The sequence below is a fragment of the Macrotis lagotis genome, chromosome X (genome assembly GCF_037893015.1).
Source record: "Macrotis lagotis isolate mMagLag1 chromosome X, bilby.v1.9.chrom.fasta, whole genome shotgun sequence".
NCBI classification, from domain to species: Eukaryota; Metazoa; Chordata; class Mammalia; order Peramelemorphia; family Peramelidae; genus Macrotis; species Macrotis lagotis.
The window spans coordinates 31,588,612-31,611,296 of NC_133666.1; the positions used below are offsets into that span (position 1 = coordinate 31,588,612).

Consider the following 22,685-nt stretch of genomic DNA (forward strand, 5'->3'; position numbering starts at 1 on the left):
GCTTCCCTGAATTCCCATCCCTCCTGGTTTCTAATAGAACAATAGTGTTCCATAACATACATATATCACAGTTTGCTAAGCCATTCCCCAATTGATGGACATTCACTCAATTTCCAATTCTTTGCCACCACAAACAGGGCTGTTGTGAATATTTTTGTACATGTGATATTTTTACCTTTTTTCGTCATCTCTTCAGGGTATAGACCCAGTAGTGGTATTGCTGGATCAAGTATGCACATTTTTATTGCCCATATTCATCATCTATTACAACACAGGGTTATTTTTCCATAATTTGTTTATCTATTCTTCAATTGATGGGCATCTATGTTGTTTTCAATTCTTTATAATCACAAAAAGTGTTGCTATAAATATTTTGGGGGCAATTCTATGAATAGAGGGCTGGGCCTGGGGTCAAGGAGATTCATCTTTCTGAGTTCAATCTGCCCTCAACCACTTACTAGCCATGTGACTTTAAGCAAGTTACTTAACACTGTTTGCCTCAGTTTCCTCATCTGTAAAATGAACTGGAGAAGGAAATAGCAAATCACTCCAGGATCTTTGTCAAGAATACCCCAAATGGGGTTATGAAGAGTCAGACACAACTGAGAACAACTACTTAGATATTTTGCTATAAACAGGGACTCTCTTTTTAGTAAAGGTCTCCTTGGAGTATAAAGCTAGTAACAGATCTTCTAGGTTGAAAGATATGGATAATTTAAGTTACTTTATGTGAATGATTCCAAACAGCTTTCCAAAGCAATTGTATTAATTCACCAGTATTGCACTAGTGGGTCTATCTTCCAACAACCATTCCAGCATTGATTATTTCTATCTTTGCCAATTTATTGAATATGAAGTGAAACTTCAGGGTTGTTTTGATTTACATTTCTCTGATTATTAGTGATTTGGTATATTCTTCCATCTGGTCGTTAATACTTTGTCCTTCATCTTTTGATTCTCAATTTCTTTAAAGGAAAAACTAGCCTATCTTTCATAGGAGTGGGTTTAGGACATTAGTCTGGCTGGCATCATTATATTGTCCCTGATAATGGTGATGAGAGCTTCACCAGATAATAGATGATCCTGGTAAATTCTGGCTTTCTATACTCTCTGGGTTAATTTGTCCTTCAAGGAAGAAAATAACTCATCAAAATAACTCAGTGGATATACTGAACATGGCCCTTGCATACAGTTGACACTCAGTAAGTGTCTGTTGAATTGGAAGGATATAAAATTTGATTCCACAAACATCACAGAACTTCATTTTAACATGGCTTATTATGGCTGATGGTTGGACTTCATAGATCATAATTTGAGAACTGAGAGAGTATAGTACAAATCTTACCTTGTAATAGAGAGGCAGCATGGCATGGTGGATTGATAGGGCACTATACTTGGAGTAAAGAAGACCTGAGTTCAAATACTGACTCAGATCTTTACTAATTGTGAGACCCTGGGCAAGTCACAGTGCCCCATTCTCTATTTTCCTCATCTGTAAAATGATGGGGTTGGATTCAGTGACTTCTAAGGTTCTTTCCTTCTCTAAATCTATGATCTATACTGAATAGCCTACTATAATACCATTAGCCAGTCACATGGGTGTTTATCCTATGGCTTCCATTGCATTTATTGGTGAAGTGTGTAAAGTAGTAACATAAGAAAAAGGAAAAAAAAGGCTCAGCTATCTATTAGTAAAGGAAGAGTGACTCAAGGGGAAAATCTGCTATCTCCCTTTTAAATGACTATCTGGCTCACAGAAACATAGATTCAGAACTTCAAAGGACTCATTGGTCATCTAATTGAAACCTCTCATTTTACATGTGAGGAAAACTGAGTCCCAAAGAAAGAAAGTCACTTGTCTAAGTTCATACAGGTAGCAAATGGCAGAGTGAGGTTTTGAACCTGGATCCTCAGACTTAAAAATCTCATGTTTTCTCTACTGCATCAGGGACTTTTTGAGCTATTTAAAGAGAGACTTATTTTAAGTGGCCAAGTAAGATTGGTCAAAATGACCTTGTAAAAAGCTTTGTTTTTTATTTAGGGCCAAAGAATGTTAGAACTAAGTAGGACCTTGGGGATCATCCAGGTTTCCTGAGGCTCTCATCCAATAGACATGGTGACAATTGACCCTTATGTATCCTCTCTTTAGAGCCAGGAAAGTGCATGAAGAAGAAACCACCACTAGATACAAAGGAACATATAAATGGCCATTAACCAATCCTACAGAGACAGCTCAAAGCAGATGTATTAAAAATCCTCATGAGAATGCTACCAGATTTCGGTAAGTACAGAATCAATTTCTATTAGCTACAAATTGACATGTGCTGATTTATTTCATATAACCAATTATGCTAGTTACCTTTTACCTATCCTATGCCAATCTCCCTTCTGCCACCTTTGGATGTCACTCCTTGCTGTTGCTGTCTGTGCTATTTTTGAAAAAAACATGGTTCTCACAAAAAATTAGAAACCAACATCAGACATTAAACGTAATCTAATTTCTCATTTGGTTCTGGTTGAAGGTTGGCAAATTGGGACTGAAAATTGTAAACTTCTGAATCATAGAGCTGGAAAGGGCCTCAATAGTGATAGGATTATCGACTTTAGAGTGAGAGGTTATCTTCAAAGGTCATCCAGTCAAACCTATCTCTAAGTAGGAATCCCCTTTGGAATTTCCTCCCCTGATTAGTGGTTTGAAAGAAATTAGTTATACTATTATATTAAGAACTAATAACTAGATGTGTGAGCCACCCCTTCCCCTTTTATTTCTATTAAAACCCATATCCTGAAAAGATCAGTCAACCTCTAAAGAGCATGGCTGACAGATGAAATTTGCTTCTCGACCTCAAGGTACCTGCTTATTTGTTGGGGGGACCCCAGTCAAATGGGAGATCTAAGTTCTGTTAAGAGTATAAAGAGAATCCAGTCTGGGTGAGCCTTTGCCTGGCAGCCCAGTTAATGAAGGAGAAGACTAGCTGGAGAGGTCCAATGGAGATGGCTGCTGATTCTCATGATCAATCTTGTTTGCAGTAGGAGTAAATAAAGACTTTAACCCAGCTCCTCATTAAATGCCCACCAATCAGGATCAATCCTCAAGTGTCAAGGGAGTTCCCTTTTGGAAGGCATTTAAGATGTTTTGGGGTCTCCCTTGGTGTCTGGTTACTGAGAGAAAACACCGACAATCAGTTTATTGACTGCCCTGTTGGCTTACTGAATAAATTGATTATTAATTACTGAGGAACTCTGTCTTTTGGGGTATTCATTCATCTCAGGTTAATTGCCTCTTTTTGAAGACCTCTAGTGATGGGAAGCTCATTACTTCCCACTGCAGTCCATTCTACTTTGGTACAGCTTTAATTGGAAGGAAATTTCTCTCTCTATCAAACGGAAATATACCCCTGTAAAAGCTTCTCTCTAGTGCTCCTAGTTCTGCCCTGTGAAGCCAAGCAAAATGAATCTCACTCTTCTTCTCTATTTAAATACATAACAATAACTAACCTAAGACCAAAGCTTACTCTCTTCAATTTTTAAAAGTTGGCTTAGGTATTAGGAGGGTTTTGTTCCTCTCAAATTTTTTTCTGTTTTGATTTGATTCTTCTTTCACCACGTGATTAACATGGATCTATGTTTAGCGTGGTTATACATGTTTAGCCTATATTAGATTGCTTTCTACCAGGGGCAGGAGGAGGGGAGGGAGGGAGGGAGAAATATGGAAAAATCAAAACCTTGCAAAAACTGTTGCCATGTGATTAGAAAAATAATAAATAAAATATTTAATGCCACCTCCCCAACAAAACAACAAAGGAGTAACTAGCATATCCCCACCGAGTCTTCTCTTCTCCAGGCTGGGCATCTTTAGTATTTTTCAAATGCTCCTAATAAAATGGGATTTCAAATCTTCCTCACTACCTTGAATGTCCTTCTCTGGAAACTCCCTACTTGTCAACACCCTTCCTAAAATGTGATGCCCAATACCAAGTGCAAGAATCCAGACAGGCTCTGATCAATGCAATGGAACAGAAAGCAGGCACTCAGTGAAGAAGCAATATGGGAATATGAGCCATTTGAAATCTGATTAACAAGGTGAGATGAGAAAGAAAGAAGTGCCAACATGACTGGAAATATCATTTTTATTTAAGATCTTTTCACAGACAAGAGCAAAGGGCAACTGCCATTTATATTGGGATTTTTATCGTAATTTCCTGAGGAGTCCAGGCTCATAGAGACATGTTTAGGTAGCCACTAGTTCAGGAGATAGAGAGCTGGACCTGGAGTCAAGAAGACCTAAATTCAAATCCAGCCTCAGACACTTCCTGGTTCTGTGAACCTGGGCAAGTCACTTAACCTCTGTCAGCCTCAGTTTCTTCATCTGAAAAAAGGAGGAAAATAATAATACCAAGTGGACAAATCCCTTTCAAAGGCAGAAAAGTCTAGTATATTCTAGTACAGAAAGCTGAAAGGGAAATTAGAGGTCATCCAGTTCAATTTCTAGGGCAGCTAAGTGGCTAGAGTCTTAGGCCTGGAGTTAGGAAGATTCATCTTTGTGAGTTAAAATTTGACCTCAGACTTTGTTAGCTGCATGATCTTAGAGAAGTCATTTCAACCTATTTGCTTTAGTTTCCTCATCTGTAAAATGAGCTAGAGAAGGAAATAGCAAACCAGTCTAGTATCTTTGCCAACAAAACCCCAAATTGGATCACAGAAAGTTAGACATGACTGAAACAACTCTACAAGAACAAGTCCAGTTTCGTCATTTGACAGGGGAGACAACTGAGTATAACAGAGGCAAACTGATTTTCCCCAAGGTCACAAAGTTAATGGAAAAAAATAGGATTGGGGTTCAGGACCTGTGACTAGAGGAAGAAGCAGCCAGGTTATTTTGGTAATTAGCCACAAGAACTTCCAGTTAGAGCAGCAGAAAACTGAGGACCTCATTTTCAGCAAGTAGAGAGGGGAAGAAAAATGGTCCAGTGCCTTGCAAAGAGCTGACTGTTCCAAATCCTGCCAGTCTTGAGTATCACTTCTATGTACACTAAGTGCATTTTGGTCTCCCTTTTAGAGGAAAAGATGAAAGGACTGGAGTAGTGCCTCTGTGCTCTCCAAATTACCAGGAAAATATGAGAGATTTCTTGGAAAAACTGCTTGAGGAGAAGAACAAAGGAGAAAATGAATCAGGAAGGGCATGAGTTCTAGCCTGTGTGGGAGGGATATGACACAGAGCAGGAGGAGAAGAGAATGGATTGCTTAACACTTAAGAGTTATAAAAGAGATGTGAAAGCTAGAGACATCTGATGAGGAAGTTGCTTCTTGGACCTTAATGACTGTGGACCAACAGGTGCCCCCAGAAGAAAGGCCATTCCATTCTGGCTAGGGGAGAAATGTTCGTGATAGGGCAATAGAAGCAAGCTGGGAATAATGTCCTAGATTTGGAGAGGGTAATTTTCAAGGAATTCAGAGAAAAGATAGGTAGGGTCTCTGAAGGATAAAATTCTGTTGACAGAAACACAAAACCAAATTATTCTAATGAGGAAGAAGAAAAAGAACGAAGGAATTAAATGCACAGGGAACTTTTATTGGTCAACTTAGATGCTTAAACAGGCAGCTAGATGACTTAATGGATAGACCGCTAGATCTGGAGTCAGGAAGACCTGAATTCAAATCCTACCTCAGATACTAGATGTGTGACCCTGGGCTAAGTCCCATACCCTTTCTTTGTCTTAATCCAATGGAGAAGGAAATGACAAACCACTCTAGTATCTTTGCCAAGAAAACCCCATGGACAAAGAAACACACATGATTGGATGACTGAACAACATATTTCAGACACATCAATGTGAGAATTTATTTTGCCTGATCATATTTGTTAGAAGGATTTTATAAAATGCAACTTTTATTGCTTTTGACTTATTTCTTCAATTTTTCTTCTTCCAATTCACCCTACTTCCCATGAAAAAAGGCAAAACTCTTGTAAAAAATATGCATAGTCAAGGAAAATAGATTTATGCATTGGCTATGTCCAAAAATGTATATTTCATTCTATTTCTTAAGCCTATCCCCTCTTTCAGAAAGTCATTATTGGTCCTCTGATCCTTTGTTTTGATCAGAATTGTTTGTATTTGAAATATTATTGTATAAATTGTTCTTTCTTTTGAACTTTTGAATTGTTTTGAATTCTGAATCATTCACTTTACTCTGCATTGGTTCTCATTAATTTCCCCAGGTTTCTCTGGAACCATTCCTTTCATCATTTTTATGGCACAACAGCATTCGATTCCATTCAGATACTCTAAGTTTGTTTAGGCATTACCCTCCTGCTGGATACTCCTTTAGTTTCCAGTTTTTTGTCATTATGAAAAGAGCTGCTATAAATATTTTTGTGCATATAGGTCATTTTCCCTTTTTGTTTGATCTCTTTGAGAGTATAGGTCTAGTAGAGGTATATAGCAGAGTCCAAAAGGTTAATGATTTGGGGGGGTAGAGCTTTCCAGAATGGCTAGACCACTGCAGTTCAGTGTGTTAACTTCCTGTTTTCCTGATGCTCTTCTCATCTCTGTCACTTTCCCTTTTTGTCAACTTTGTCAGTCTGATGGGTGATTAAACCTCAGCCACCTCAGAGTTGTTTGAATTTGAATTTCTCTAATTATTAGTGATTTGGAGCATTGTTTAATTTGGGCTGTTGATAACTTAGATTTCTTTCCTTTGAATATCTTTTAATCATTTATCAATTGGGGAAATGATAAAGTTGCCAAAAATGGGAAGGAAACAAAACGAAAAGAAGATCACTGAAGCATTTTTAAAAATGCACAGGAGAGAAGAGAAGAAAGATCAGAAGGAATGAATCATAGACAAGCATGACAGTTCTTGAAAGTTACATGTTTTTCTTTTAAAGGAAAAACAAGAGGCACATTATAGAGATTCATAGTTTCCTGAAGATGGAAGCAAGGACCAGGAACTGAGGATAAACACAAAGGAATAGTACAGAACAATGTCAAAAGAGTTGTAAGCTTAGTGTCAGCCATGCCCTGAGGTGGGTGGTGAAAACTAAGGATAACAAAAAGGTCTTTTTAGTTATATTGGACAGCTAAGCTATGCAGTGACTAGAGTTAGACCTGGAATCAGAGAGAGAGAGAAGTTAAAATCTGACCTCAGATACCGATTAGCATTCTGACCTTGGAAAAGTCATTAAAACTCAGTCTGCCTGGGTGTCCTTAGCTGTAAAATGAGGGAGGTAATCATAGCACCCACTTTCCATAGTTGCTGTGAGAAGATGAGATCGGATTTTTAAGAATTTCAAAACCCTAAATGACTATATAAATCTCATTACTGTTGTTATTGCTATTATTTATTATCATTCTTATTGAGAGATGAGGCAGACGCCAAGAATGACCACATGGGAAAGACCTAGATTTAAAAAGTCAATGTCTCTCACTGTATCCAGGACCATCTCCAGTTGTCCTGCTCCATATCTGGCCACTGGACCCACATGGCTCAGGAGGAGAAAGTAAGGCTGGTGACTTAGAACAGCATTTCCACTTTAATTCAATTCACTTGCAAGACCTGGCATTGTCTCCCTGATGTTATGGTCTTCTTTGAGAACAAAGGACAACCAACAACCACAATGACAATCATCATTATTGGAAATAATAATAGTCCCCTAGGAAATAGTCCCCTATTAGTGGGGTTTTTTGGTTCTGTAGCATCTTATCATGGAAAGAACAATACATTTAGTTTCAAAGGACCTAGTTTTAAATCCCAGCTTTGATACTAACTAGCTAGGCAATCTTGGGCAATTCACCTCACTGAGAGGGCCCTCATTTTTCTTATATCTAAAAATGGGAGATAGTGATCTGTGAGATTCCTTTCAGCTCTGTTGTCTAAGCTTCTATGAATCATAGGATGCACGGCAATGCTTTATTCATCTCTAATTGACTCATCACACTTTCCATGGTCCACACTTTCCAAACCTTTGTTTTTCTCCTTATTCTATTTTGTATATGTTTGAGGTCTTAAGGATGGAGCATGGAATGGGGACTTGGGACAGTGTGTGTTCATGTATTTGATCCTTGACCTAGACCTATGCAAGTCTGTTTGATTTTGAGATCCTTATTGGCCATCCAGGAGGAACTATCTTACCTTCAGTTGGTGATGTATACCTATAATTCTGGAAAGAGATGAAATCTGAACTCATTCCAAATATCATGTCTCAAATTGAATGCCTAAGAGTGAATGAGATCACAAAGGAGAGTGTCAGGGCAAGATTCCAGGGTTGGAAATGTATGACGAGCCAATCAAAGAAACTGAGAAAGAACCTTTGAATAGGTAGGAGAAAAGGCAGGAGAGAGCAGTGTCACAGAAGCTAGAGGAGGAGAGAGGGTCCAGGAAGAGGGAGTAGTACTTAGAATCAAAAATTGCAGAGCCCCCATGCTTGCCCTTTATTTGGAGGCCAGAACTGTCAAGATCCTCAAGAAAGGACAGTAAAAGAATGAAAATTTCTCCCTCCTCTCCTTTTTCAGCACTAATGATGTGGAGAATGGCAAATCTAGTTGGGGAACCCTCCAATGTAAACCATGTAAACTGCTCAAGGCACTTCCAGATAAGATTGTTGACCTTGAAGGGATTCTTATCACTGATGGTAAGAGTTGATTAATCACATATTCAAAGTCATAGGACCAGACAGTGCCAGTGAGCTACACTTTTAAAAAACCCAGTGAAATAATCCAGTCTTGAGGCAGCTAGATGGCGCAGTGAATAAAGCACTGGCCCTGGAGTCAGGAGTACCTGGGTTCAAATCCGGTCTCAGACACTTAATAATAACCTAGCTGTGTGGCCTTGGGCAAGCCACTTAACCCCATTGCCTAGCAAAAACCTAAAAAAAAAAAGAAATCCAGTCTTAAAAAGTAAATAAAATGTGGGGAATGGGGGGGGGGGGTAAGCAGGAGAGTCATTATTCACTCTTATAAAAGGAGTAATACAAGGTCCCTTTAGGTAGCTAGCCCTCTGAATAGGTTTGAAATGTTTTTCAAGTTAACAAAATTTCAATTTAGACATAACTTCCTAGTCTGTGATCTATGCATAACAGTGAGACAATCTCTACAATAAATTGAAAGGAGATCTAGGTGGAGGATTCTTAAGGTCTTGCCCTGAGAAGACTAAAAATACTGGCCAAGGAGCAGTGATTTTCTTTTACAAATATTTTATTGATTTTTTAAAGTTATTGTTATTTCCCTCAGCACGCTCATGGAATCTTCTCTTGTAATAAAGTCATAGATTTTGACAAAACAAATGAAAATTGACCGTGTCTGACATTACATATTTCACTCTGAGTCTGCCATTCAACCAACTCCCTACCAAGAGGAGGAGGGAGATCCCTCCTCATCAGACTTCTGGAGGCAAGATAGATGGACTCATCGATCCAAGCTCTGATACATTTTAATAACATTTTCCTTTACATTATTGTGATCACTGTGTATATTGAACAGCAGTTAATTTCTCAGCTGAAAAAGAATGCACAGAGAATTTGGTTGCCATAGCAACCACATCTTAAGGCGATCAGGATCTATTCTATTTTTCTGTCGTCAAAACAATTCTAAGGGAAGTTGCTTTCCCCATTGCTATAGACAGACAGCCCAGCATGGTAGAAGGTGCTGGATAGGGAGTTGGGTAGGTCTGTCTGTGTGGCTCTGAGCAAGTCATTAACATCTCTGACCCTCAGGAGTCTTGTTAAGAATTTAAGTTATAGATTAGGGGTAATCTGTGTTGCTGGAGGAAATTCTCACACAGGTCATTGACTTGGTCCCAGATGCTTTTTCTCCTGTGGGCTGGAATCTTTTATCAGATAAAAAAAAAAGTACCCCTACTAGAAATCATGGAAACTGGGTGCAGCTAAGTGATGCCATGGTTAGAGCACTGGTCCTGGAGTCAAGAGGACCTGAATTCAAATCTGGCCTCAGACACTTAATAATTATTTAACTGTGACTTTGGGCAAGTCACTTAACCCTATTGCCTTGTAAAAAAACAAAAAAAGAAAAAGAAAGGTAAAGTAGAAGTCATGGAAACTTAGACCCAAGATCAGATTTCAGTCACCACCTCTGACACTAGCTGAGTGACCCCAGGCCTCAGACCTAGACCTCTCTGAGTCTTAGTTTCCTCATCTGCAAAATAGGATTAATATTAATATTTGTGTAAAGAACTACAATACTGAAATGAGTTGATGAAATGTTATAAATGACTGTGCAAAGTTTGAAATGACTATAAGAAAATGAATGATTAGTGAGATATGAACCTAGGTGGGCTCTACACAGAACTCCCTACCTACAAGAAGGATTCCTTTGGAATATGGACTATTTGCATCACTCAAGAATCTCTCCTTTTTCCAAAAACAAGTTCGGATTTGAAGTGCTCCTTGGGACCTGGATAGGGTAGATAACATTTACTCTCAACTTTGGCAGGAAGATTGAAATCAAGGTCTCCCACTTTCATTTGGTTCAGTCTGGCACAATGTTTCTTTATTTGCTCAAATTAAGGGGAAATGGAGATGAGTCTATAAAGTAGGTACCTCCCTCCCTTCACTAAAGAGGTAGGAAATGTTTCATGTGCTTTCAGACCTAATCAATGTGTGTGTTAGTTTAATTGTACTGCTTTTCAATTCTTTGTTACAAGGGATGGCTCACAGGGAGATGGAAGATTTATGTAGACATGGCCATGATGTCTAAAAACCTTTACAACAATAAGATAAACTTTTTTGAAAGTTAGTGAGAAAACTTTAGATGGAAGTCCTTAAAAATCCTCACTCTAACATAGCTTTGTCATCATTGTTCCCAATCTTTTGTAGAGAATGCCAGTGATTTTGCTGAGTACATTTTAAGTCTGATACGTGGTTCCCAGGGCCTAAACCAAAAGGAGATAAAGATTATTGTCTCCAAGGTGTCTGACATCTCAAAATGTGATGAATTAAGCCTGAATTTAACACAGGTCCTGTTAGAGATACTAGATGTTGTTTTGGGGCTTGGTTTGCTGCCTGATCAGCCCCTATTAAGCAATGAGTAAGGAAGAAGTGACAAGCTTCTCCGGGCCTCATTTTTCATCTTTTTTCATAGGAGGAGGTCAGGTCAAATTACCTATAGAGAGATCAAGGGAAGAAAATGGTGACCTGGAGAGGCCGCAGAATTTGTTTAGGGTCATAGGGAGAAAATAACTGTTCGAATCTAATAAGTTCCTAAAGGCCGGGAACTGTTTTTAGATTTCTTTGTCTCCTTGTATCCATAGTGTTGGGTATATAGCTAGTAACCAACTGATCTTGGCCCAGACTGGTTTATATGAGCCAAGGAAAGGGGACTCAAAACAGAGCTAAACTGATCTCAAATAAGGGCTGGATGACTACTTGGATGCTATGACATGCCTTTTGGGAAATGGGGGCTAGGAAATTTGGACTAGGGGGCTAACGAAATCTCTTCCATCTCTGAAATTCTAAGATTCTATGACTTTAAGACACAAAGCAATTGTTACTTTGGTGAAGTGGTTATTATATCTTAATGGCAACTCACCTTATGGCCCAAATCTCATTATCTGGCTAGATGACTCAACCAATCATCTGCCTATTATGTTTGTAAGGCTGCATCAGGGCCTGTGAAAGATGCAAATGAATGATAGCATAAGGGCCCTGACCTCAAGCAGTTTTCAAGGAGAGAATTATGAGTCTCTTTTTAGTGATATAATCAAATGAATTGAGTCTAGATTCTGTGGGATACAGAAAAGACACAGATTTGGAGGAGGAAGAGCTGGACACTTCCTTAAATCCCAGTCACTTACTAGCTGTATTACTCATATGGGCAAGTTATTAACCTTTTCAGAGCCTCTGGTCTTAACAAAGTTAATATATAAGCAGTGACTTCCCTTCTTCCATCCCAGAGTTGTGTTTTGAATACAGTAAAGTACCCTCTGCTATCATTATTACAAGTGCAATACAAAATATGATTCAGATTACAAGAGTTGTAGTGGTTCCATGAAGGGAAAAATCTATGGAGGTTCAAGTAGACGGAGATGGCTTCCTGGAGGAAATGGATCTTAAGCTCAACCCTAGAAGATAGGTAGGGGTCATAAAGGAAAGGGAAGAAGGAACATCATTCCAGACAAGGGACCAAGACCATGAACCAACACAGAGAGTTGGGAATGAGTTTGGTATGAACTCAGGATAGTGAGGAGGCCAAGAACACAGGCTTAACATGCATGAACAGCAGGGGAATGGGTTGGGGTTGGGCAATTATGGAAGACTTTGAATGAAAGCAAAGGAGTGTGGATTTGAGGCAGTGGACAATAGAGTCCTTAATAGTAATAATGGAATTCGGTGTGGTAGAGTAGCTAGAGAGCTAACCTTGGTGTCAGAAAGACCTGGGCTTAAATCCTGGGTCTCTGATACATATTGACTATGTGACCATGGGTAAGCCATTTAACTTCTCAGTACTCCAAGCGAGTTTCACATGAGTTGCTGACCTGTATCTATAGAAGGAGTTTCCATACTGGGAGTCCCCTAAAATGATTAAAAATCTCAGGTCCAGATGGATTATGATGATGATAGCAGAAGTCATTATTATTCCCCTTAAGTAGATGAAGAAACAGAATCTGAGAAGTAAAAAACCCAACTTGATCAAAGTCATAGGACTGGAAGTCAAACTCAGTCCTTTTGACTCCCCTATACTCTACTTGCCCTTCATTAAGACTTATTGCTAATTATAGAGAGAGCTCCAGACATGGGATCAGAAAGATTGAGTTTCAATCCAACCTCAGACACTTCCTAGCTATGTGATGCTGGGCAAGTCACTTAAACCTCTGCCTGCCTCAGTTTCTTCATCCGTAAAATGGGTATTATAATAATAGCACCTATCTCTGAGGGTTGTTGTAAGGATCAGGGGAGGTAATATTTGCAAAGCTCTTTGTAAACTTGAATGCTAGCTAATAGTATTATCACTGTTGTGATTGATAGTTGTAGTAATAACTGACATTAGCATATCACTTTAACACAAGCCCAGATAACACCAACTTAGTTAAATTGAGGGAGACTCATTGCCAAGTTAACTGTTTTCACACAGTCCCTTTGGTTTTTACACAGCTTAAATTTTCTCTTGTATCCCCTCCCACCCTCCTTCCATAATACAAAGTCATTTGTAAAAAGAAAACAAGGAAGGAGAAAAAATCAGCAGAACTAATCACTACATCAAAAATAAATCTTACAAAATATGCAGTGTTCCATGTTCATGGTCACTCCTCTCATCTCCACTCTCCCTCCCTCCACCCCTAAAAGTTATTTATAATTTAATACTCCAACTCCAGAAGAATAGGGAAAGTACTGTACACTACAAGTCCTCCAGTGTTCATCCTTTGATGGCTGGGCCTTGGAGATGAACCTCTCCAAATTTAGTTAGACTGGTCCTCATATGATGGGCCAAGACTGGTCTTCAAATGCCAAATACACGGTCCATTACCAGGATTGTATGTGAAGCTTTTCTAACTTAGTTGAACCTACTAAGTCCCCATCTTCTTATGGTCCAAAATAAGAAATTTGCTTGAGAAACTGTTGTTTGTTTGTTTGTTTTAGGTAATGACAGCAACTAGGTATCATAATGGATAGTGTGGCATATGGAGCAAGGAAGATCTGAGTTCAGATCCTGCCTCAGCCACTAAACCAGTTGTATACCCTGGGTAATTCAATTAGCTTCTCTTGACCTCAGTTTCCTCATCTGTAAAATGGAAATAACAGTACTTCCCTCCCAAGGATGTTGTGAGGATCAAATAAAATGACACATGAAACATACTTTGCCAACCTGAAGGTACTTTATAAATGCTAGCTATTACATTATCCTAATGGTTTGGATTGGGGTTTTTTTTTAATAATTTTTTTTTGTCCTTGAAAGTATCTTGAGGACAATGGAATGAGTAGGTTACAAGATGGAGTTTTCTGGGAAGACCACCAATGTAACTACAGCCTCATTGGCTTTAACTGTGCTTCAGGTGGATGAGGAATTTGAAGGCATTTCCTTTAGCATTTACTACTTTAAGGCAGGCATAGCTCTTGAGGTAAGTAGCCCAGGGATGCTGAAAGACAGTCTCAGGGAAGGAGAAGACTCTACCTGGGGTTGGGGAAAGGGGTCCTTTCTTCCATAGTGTCCCCAGGGATCATTTAGTTATTCCTATGGGGTATGCGGCATATTTTAGGAAGAAAATGACTTCTGTTCTTTGAAATGTGAAGGCTTTCTGTCTTCTAGAGATCACCTGGGATGCTAGCAGCCATCTTGGACTTGGTGGGGGGGGGCTGCTCATTGGGCAGAGACTTTTTGATACCTTCCCTCATTTTAAAGTTTCCCTCCACAGGTTTATCTAGACAAGACACCTCAGAGGATGACTTTGGCTTCCATATATCATATATTTTCCTAAATCACTGAAGGAGAGAATTCCTTTTGACCTACAGAAGATTTTGTTTAGCTTCTTTGGGCACATGTCAGTCTGTAAGGTACAGTCTTACATTTAAGGAGGGGATAACCATTTTGTTTTGTTAGTGTAGTAATATTTCTCACTTTAATTTGCTCCACAATTATCTTGGCAATGGGGTTAAGTGACTTGCCCAAGGCCACACAGCTAGGTAATCATTAAGTGTCTGAGGCCGGATTTGAACTCAGGTTCTCCTGAGCCTGACTCCAGGGCCAGTGTTCTGTCCACTGTGCCACCTAGCCACCCCGCTCCACAATTATCTGAATGCACCCCAGGCCCACCACCTGAATAAACCTTTACTGCTTGAAGTACCTGCTGAGTTTTATTCAAAAAGACAAGTATTTATCAAGTACTATTTGTAAGTACTATGTATTGGGGGAAACAAATATAGAAAAAACTCACTTTTGCTCTCAAGGAACTTAAAATTTGCCATGGAAAATATCATGTACACAAATATATGCAGAGGAAATACAAAGTAATTGCAGGAGTCCCAATCAAAGGGATTGGGAGAGCTTTCATGGAGACAATGGCTCCTGAGCTAAAGCTTGGTGTAGTCTAGAGGCTCCAAGGAGTAAGAAAGGAAAACATTTTACCTGGGGATAGAATGCTGTATCTGATAGAACTAGACAGGGTGAGAGGGGACCTAATGTGCAATCTGAAAGAATAAAGCCAGTTTATTCATATGGAGGTTTGTATTTTTTTGTATTACAATCATTTCTCCACTATATTCCTCTGTCCACATCATTGAACTCCATTTGTAACACACACACACACACACACACACACACACACACACACACACACACACAAAGTTAAAGCAAAACTGATTGAGAAACCATTTCTGACATTGTTGAACAGTGCACTTCTCTACCAAGAGGAGGGAAATATATTTCAATGGCTGTTCTTTTTAAAAATTCCATTTCATTTTTTAAATTCACAAGCATTTATTTTCTCTCCCTCAAATTCTCCACTTGCCACTGAAAATATTATTCATAGTCAAATGGAAGCAAATTCCCTCATTGGCCATGTCCAAAAATGTCCATCTCTTTCTTCACTTTGAGTCCATTAAAAAATTTTTTCATACAAATAAAACGAATGCAGTTAAAACAAGTAAAATAGCTAATAATTTTTGCAGAATGTCCCCAAAAATCTTAATGTAGTTTTAAGCTTTAGTACTTAGTTATTTAATAGCTTAAAAGTGCCTTGTATAAGGGTTTGATTCCAGTTTATAAGAAGCCATACCCTAATAAATAAATGTTCAAATGATATGAATAGTTTTCAGAAAAATAAATCCATACCATCAATAGCTATATGAAAAAACTCCAAATCACAAATAGAGTAATACAAATTAAAGCCACTCTGAAGTTTCAGCTCATATCAATGAGACTGGAAAAATTGGCATAAAAGAAAAAGGATAGATGCTGGAGGGGCTGCAGGAAAATTCATCTGGATCCCACAATATATAACACTATTAGGCACATACTCCAGAGAAATCAAAGAAAGAAGAAAAGGACCCATATGGACAAAAAGATTTAAAGCAGTTTTTTTTTTGGTAATGACAATTTGAACTGGAAACTAAGGGGGCACCCACCTAGTGAGAAATAGATAAACAAATTATGGTATATGATTGCAACGGAATATCATTGTACCATAAGAAATGACTAAATGGACAATTTCAGAGAAAACTGGGAAGAGCTATATGAAGTACTACAGTGTGTTATTGTTTTCTCCATTTTATAGAAAAGGAAACGGCAGCAAATGGAGGAAAAGTAACTTTGCCCAGGGTCATATGGCTAGTAATTGTCTGAGGATGGATTTTGAACTCAGATCTTCCTGAGTCTGCTCTATCCACTATGGCACCTAGCTGCCTCACTAGATATCTAACTGGATAGAGAGAGATAGAGAGATAGATGATAGATAAATAAATAAGCACTTATTAAGACTCAGCTAGGGAGTGGATAGAACACTGGCCCTGGAGTCAGGAGTATCTGAGTTCAAATCCAGCCTCAAACACTTAATAATTACCTAGCTGTGTGGCCTTGGGCAAGCCACTTAACCCCATTGCCTTGCAAAAAAAGACTCAGCTAGGGACTATGCAAAACCAGTAAAACCTGATGCAACATACTCTCAAGATGTTTATATTTTAATAGAGGAAGCTAAAACACAAAGGGCTGAAAAGCCTAGAATGGGGGAGGGAATTGATCTGAAAGTTAAGTGAGCATGACTGCAACCCCTCATGAAATGATAGACCTAGCTAGGGACTCATCAATCAGGAGAGCAGGGCCCATGTGTTTATTTTGGTCTGTATGTTGTATACTTAATTCATGGATTTCACTGATTGACCTCTATTTTATAACCAATATTAAATCTTTTTTAATGATTCATTAGTAGTATCATTTGAGATCTGGCACTGCTAGGCTTCCTTCCTTTCCACTTTTTTCATGTTTTCTTTGGGATTCTTGACCTTTTGTTCCTCCAGATAATGAATCAATTATTATAATGAATAAATTCACTATTATCTTTCTAGTTCTTATGAAATAATTCTTTGGAGATTTGAATTGGCATGACACATAATACATGAATGAATTTAGGTAGTATTGACATTTCTATTAGGCTGTCATGACCTACTCAAGAGCAATGAATATTTCTCTGATTATTGAAGTCTATTTCTGTAAAGTGTGGCTAGGTGATAAAGTAGGTAGAAACCCAGATAGAAATTTCTCTTCCTGAATTCAATCTGGTCTCAGACACTAACTGTGTGAGTCACTCAACTGCTCAGTTTCCTCATCTGTAAAATGAGTTGGAGAAGGAAATGGCAAACGAGTCCAGTAGCTTCGCTCCAGTATCTTAGCTAAGAAAATCCCAAATGGGATCACAAATGGTTTAACATGACTGAAAAATGACTGAACAACAATAAACATTTCTATTAAGAGGATTTTATAGGTTGTATTCTTATAGCATCCGAGTATGTCTTTGGTAGACCTCCCAAATATATTATATGTGTATAAAGTCACTTTGAATGGAATTTCTCTTTCTGTCTCTTCCTGCTGAGATGTGTTGGTAATATACTGCAATGCCAATAACTGATGTTGATTTATTTTACATCCTGACATTTTGTTCAAGTTATTTTTAAATTAATTTTTAGTTAATTCCTCAGGGTTCTTTAGAGTCCAGCACCAAACTCAAGTAGAAATGGATCTCTGTGGGTGCATATTGACTTAGAAAACCACAAATTAACATTATCCATTTTGTATTATCTTTCTGTTTACTTTGTTAAACATTTCTCAATTACATTTTCATCTGATTCAGAGGCACTTAGGAGAAATGCCAATTTGAAATCTCTCTTCTAGACGATGAAATCATTTGAAAAATCAATAGTTTTGTTTCTGCTGCCCCAGATCCTTTGACTCTGAAAGGTCAGGTTTTGTTTTATCTTGCTAGGGCCAGGGCCTCCAGGCCATTTCTTGCCTGTCTAGGGGGAATCCCAAATATTGGCATGTTATTTGCTAGTTATTAATGTTTCCTTTCTCTCCAACTAGATTGAGAGTTCTTAAGGGGGCAGCTGGGTTGCACATAGAGCACCGGCCCTGGAGTCAGGAGGACCTGAGTTCAAATCGGGCCTCAGACATTTAATAATTCCCCAGCTGTGTGGCCTTGGGCAAATCACTTAACTCCATTGCCTTGCAAAAAACAAACAAACAAACAAACAAACAAACAAAAAAGTTCTTTTTTTTTTTTAGGGTTTTTTTTTGCAAGGCAATGGGGTTAAGTGATTTTCCCAAGGCCACACAACTGGGGAATTATTAAGTGTCTGAGGTCCGATTTGAACTCAGGTCCTCCTGATTCCAGGGCCGGTGCTCTATCCACTGTGCCACCTAGCCACCCAAAAAAGAAGTTCTTAATGGCAGAGGCCATCCATAGCACATATTCCTTTTGAATGGTAATAGAGGATAAGATATAAACTGATTTTGCATAGATTAATTGTGGAATTAGTTATAGACATTAATATTTTTCACCAAAAAGGATAAAAAGGACTTTGCTAAAATGAACCTTCCAATGCTATGTATGCCTCTCATGTTTCCACAATGGGAGGAATCCCTGGTCACAGGTTAGAGAAATCACGATTAAGCCAAATAGTCAATGATAAGACCTCCCTCAACATTTGGTCTTTCTAGTCCTTGGACATCAGAGATAAGGTTGCGCTGTTATGCTCTGGATTGAAGCCTTTCCAACATGGGAGGACGGGCTCTGTTGGCAGAGCCTTCAGAATCTAGGATCACTTTTAGGAAATCAGATGATGAAAGGTATGCGAGTGCAAACATTGCAGAGTATGATAGAGGGTCATTTTGTCAATTTAGCTTGTTTTTCTTTGGCCTTCAATATTGTGTGTGTGTGTGTAGTACAATGTATGGACTATTCAGGGAAGACTAGTTCCTCAGGGCTGCTGAGGTCTTTGGTATCCACCTGTCACCCAACTCTCACTTGTGACTCCAAGAAGCTGTAGCATACTCAGCGGCCACATGCTGGTAGGACCATCTCGGCAGACAGGCTAAACCAAGTTGAGGATAAATGACAGGCCTCAAACCCATAGGTGACTTGGGACGATGTCTACCCCAAGTATATGAAGGCACCCCCTGGTGGAATGGAAGGATGAGAATATGATGGAATGGAAGGATGAGAATAATTTGTTTCATTGGCCATGAAGGTGGTTGAAGCACATGTTGTGGAGTACCCAGAGCTTGGTCAGACATTGGAGACACCAAGGTCATCCATTTCATCCTGGGTCATTGCCAGTTATCCCAACTTTTGTATTGCCCCTGGACTTCTAGAGAGTGAGGCTGATGACTGTTCACCTCTGCCGCACTAAAATCCAATTCATTCATGTGTCATATCACCCATGTGTGCTATCACCCTGTGATATCATTAGTTCACTATGAAAATGAAGGGCAAACAACATTGTGTGTATGTAGGGTAGGGGTAGGGAAATCTCTTTTATACCAAGGACCATTTGGATATTTAGAACATCATTTGCAGACCATATAAAATTCTCAACTTAAAAATTAGCCTGCTCTATTTGATCAAATATTTCATTAATTCACCCCTAAAAAGCTCCTAGATTTATTGAATTTTGAATCCTACCTACAGTTGCCATGACAGCACCAGAACCAATGATTTCTTATACAGCCTGTGGGCCAGATGTTCCCTATTCCTGATGTAGGGGGTGAAAAAAATATATATATATACTCATATATGTGTGTATAAATTATTTGATGTACAAAACAAAAGACATCAATATTTAATCACTTGGATTCAATATGATTGATTTTTGTATCATACTTCCTCAAATATTCTCCAGTCCAGCCAAACTGGCCTCCTTACCATTCCCCATACACAACAATCCATCCCTTATTTCTTTGCCTCGAATTTTGACTTATTTATTACAATCAGGAGAAATTCAGGGGGAGCTTAGAATGGTCATTCAGGGGGAGCCCACTCTCAGACCCCTCAGCACAAAGAACATTGGATTGGAGACAAGAGCCCTGGATTCTAGTTCTCACTCTGCCTTTATTGGTCAGATGAATTCATCGAGTGCTTCCCTCTGTGAACTTTTGCTTTTCTGTGAAATGAAAGGATTAGAGATGCTCTGGCAATTCTTCTCCAGCACTTACATTCTTCAGTTAATGGAATTTGAACCAAACTCTACTCTTTGTTTATATTCCAGCACCACATTTCCCAAAATGAAAGCTTAGATACTTATGTTGTGAGTGCCAGTGCTGCAAATACATCGATTCAGAACCTGGCTGACCCAATAGAGTTCACATTACAGCATATCAAAGGAAATGCAGTAACAGGGCCAGCTGCAACTAGGCTGAGGCAACTGAACTGTTGTACAAGGGTGCCAAATGTACAGGGAGGCAATAACACTTGTTGTCCTTTAGCCACAAGGGAACAACAGATGTTTCCTTAAAAAAAAAAGAAAAGAAAAGAAAATTCTTTTGAGGGCAAGGAGTCTTCAACTTTGTCTTAGTACTCAATAAATGCTCTTTGAATGAATCACAGATTTTGGAAGCTAGTTGTGAAGGATAGGTTGTGCTTGAGTTTGTTCCCTTCTCAGCTTACTTATCCTAGCAGCCCCCGCCTCCAGCTGTGTCTCTACCTGCCCCCTTCTGAGAATGGATTTTGTGTCACTTTGCCCTAAGTAGAGTTTGTGGTGTCAGCACAAGGCTTAACAATTTCTAGTTACAATCCTAGTGACATTCTTTTATTTCTCATTTAAATTCTAGACTCATATGTATATATATATATATATATATATATACACACACACATGCATGCGCATGTGTGTGTGTGTGTGTGCTTTTAAAAATTTTTCCTAGTTAGCTGATCTGATTCCTGAAGAAGAGTAATGTTTGACTGCTAGTAGCTATCCTTTAGCTCTAGTAGGCTTCAGTCCTTATTGGTGGCCAAGGGCTCCAAGGGCTGGCCTACTTGCCACAATGATCCTTCTCTACACCCAAGAAAGAATTCAGACTCAGAAGAGTCCTCAATCATAATTACATTTGTTCAGCCTAGAACCCCTTTATAGTAATACTTAGACTCCAATCTGGGTTCTGACACTTAACACTAGATGTATAACCTTGGGCAAGTCAACTAATTTCTCTGTGCCTCAGTTTTCTCTTCTGTGAAATGGGAAGAGGAATATAAATTTTAAATCTCAGAGGGCTGTTGTGAAGAAAGGACTTTTTAAAACTTAATGAACCCTAGAAGCCATTATTAAAGAAAGGCAGTGTGGGAAAGGGATAAAAGACCTGGATTTGGGGTCCAGAGATCTTTATTAATGGCGTGGCCTTGGAGAAAGTCTTTTACAATTAGCACCCATACTGCTGAAATCACCAATCTTTTTTCTTCTTCATTATGTCCAATGATGCATAACAACTTCTCAGAGTTAAAAGGCTAATAACATAGATGTATTGTGAATAAATAGCTCAGAATAAATGTGGATTCAGCGCAGTCGGCAGAATAAAATAATAATTGATATTGACATAGACCTTTAAAGTTTACAAAGTTCTTAACATATTTTATCTTATTTCAACCTCACAACAAGTGAATGAGAAAGTATGGCAGGCAGGCATGATTATCACTGATTTGCAGATGAGGAAGGTGAGGCCCAGAGAGATTAAGTGATTTTCTCATAATCACACAGCTGGAATGTTTAATAATAATACTAATAATATCAATAAATAGTTAATATTTATATGGTTACTATGGGCCAGACACTGTGCTAAATGTATTTGATCTCATTGAACCTCACAGTACTGTTGTTATTTTTATCCCCATTTTACATTTAAGGAAACTGAGGCAAACAGCAGTCAAGTGACTTGCCCAGGGTCACATAGCCAGGGGGTGTCTGAAGTTGAGCTCAGGTCTTTTTTTGTTTTGTTTTTTGTTTATGCAAGACGAATGGGGTCATGTGGCTTGCCCAAGGCCACACAGCTAGGTAATTATTAAGTGTCTGAGACCAGATTTGAACCCAGGTACTCCTGACTCCAGGGCCGGTGCTTTATCCACTGTGCCACCTAGCCCCCCCCCCCCCCCCCCGAGCTCAGGTCTTTTTGACTCCAGGCCCAGACCTCTGTCCACTGCACAGGCCAGCTTGTTGGTATCAGAAGGGGAATCTTAACTCAAGTTTGCTTGTTTCTCAATGGCAGGAACTCAGAATGTTTGTCCTGGAGAAGGGAAGACTTTGGGATGGTTAGTGGGGGGAGGGCGGGGGGGCAGAGAAGGAATTGTGTCTGTCTGCAAATTTTTGAAGGAAGCACCATTATGTGTAAGAGGGATCAGACATTATTTGCCTGGTGGCAGGGGGCAGCCAGGGGCAGACATTGCAAAGACACCCCCACACACACACACACACACATACACACACAGACACACTGAAGCTGAACAGAGGAAGAACTCCTTAACAATGAGAACTGTCTCAGTGCAATGTTCTGCCTCTTAGAGGCCAGCTGTGGCTACTACTCATATTTGATGTGGAAGACATTCTTTTTTTTTTTGTAATCTGGGTTAAGTGACTTGCCTAGGGTCATACAGCTAGTAAGGATCTGAGGAAGCATTTGAACTCAGGTCTTACTGACTTCAGGGCCAGTGCTCTTCTGTACCACCTGGCTGCCTCTGAAGGAGATCCTTTTGCATGTAGGTGT

The 22,685-nt window shown here is 39.1% G+C and overlaps 1 protein-coding gene across 3 annotated transcripts in view; it reads left to right on the plus strand.

Annotated features, from left to right (window-relative positions):
• ADGRG4 (adhesion G protein-coupled receptor G4) overlaps window positions 1-22,685 on the plus strand; it is a 68,047-nt gene that overhangs the window by 15,933 nt on the left and 29,429 nt on the right. For all 3 annotated transcript variants that reach the window (XM_074201077.1, XM_074201079.1, XM_074201078.1), the window contains exon 3: window positions 2,150-2,281. The gene's annotated coding sequence lies outside the window, so the exon portion shown is untranslated. The remainder of the gene's footprint in view (window positions 1-2,149; window positions 2,282-22,685) is intronic.